General features: G+C 67.0%; 1 protein-coding gene across 1 annotated transcript in view; it reads right to left on the reverse strand.

The window, feature by feature from the left end:
* The window catches only part of DIEXF (digestive organ expansion factor homolog (zebrafish)), a 25,901-nt gene that overhangs the window by 19,362 nt on the left and 5,891 nt on the right, over positions 1-648 (reverse strand). The window lies entirely within an intron of this gene.

The following is a 648-nucleotide window of genomic DNA, read 5'->3' on the forward strand; positions in this document are numbered from 1 at the left end:
CTGCCCCCTAGCGGCGCTGCGCGGGGCGGCTCATGGAGGCCGCGGAGCGGAAGGTGCTCCCGCGGGAGTCCTCCGTGGGTCTGTCCTCTCGGGGGAGTCCTTACACTGGCCCCCTCCCGCGCACCCTCCCCCACAGGGCCCTCCTCCCACGGGACTCCCCCTTCCACGGGATCGTCCTCCCACCAGGTCCTCCTCCCACTGGGTCCTCCTGGGGGGTCCCTCCCCCCCACAGCGGGGCGCCTTCTGAGGGGCCGCGGGACGCTCCCCACCAGCACAGGGAGCCTCCAGGACCCTGGGGGGAGCCGCTGCCGGGTGCCGGCTGGGCAGTGCTACCACAGTAGACAGCTGCACACACCAGACCCCTTTGCCAGGTCTGTGCTTGCAGCCGGCTGAGGAATAAGATGTGGGCGGCTGCCTGCAAAGCTGAGGTGCTGTCAGGGCCTGATGCGCATGCAGGTGGCTCTGACAGATGCCAGGAGCAAGGCCACATTGGGGCCCTGTTTGGTGGTGGAGGTGGTGGTGATGGTGGTGATGGTGGTGGTGATGGTGGTGGTGGTGATGGTGGTGATGGTGGTGATGGTGGTGGTGATGGTGGTGATGATGGTGATGGTGGTGATGGTGATGATGGTGATGGTGGTGGTGATGGTG

The sequence above is a fragment of the Condylura cristata genome, unplaced genomic scaffold (assembly GCF_000260355.1).
Source record: "Condylura cristata isolate star-nosed mole 26May11 unplaced genomic scaffold, ConCri1.0 scaffold00050, whole genome shotgun sequence".
Classification (NCBI taxonomy): domain Eukaryota; kingdom Metazoa; phylum Chordata; class Mammalia; order Eulipotyphla; family Talpidae; genus Condylura; species Condylura cristata.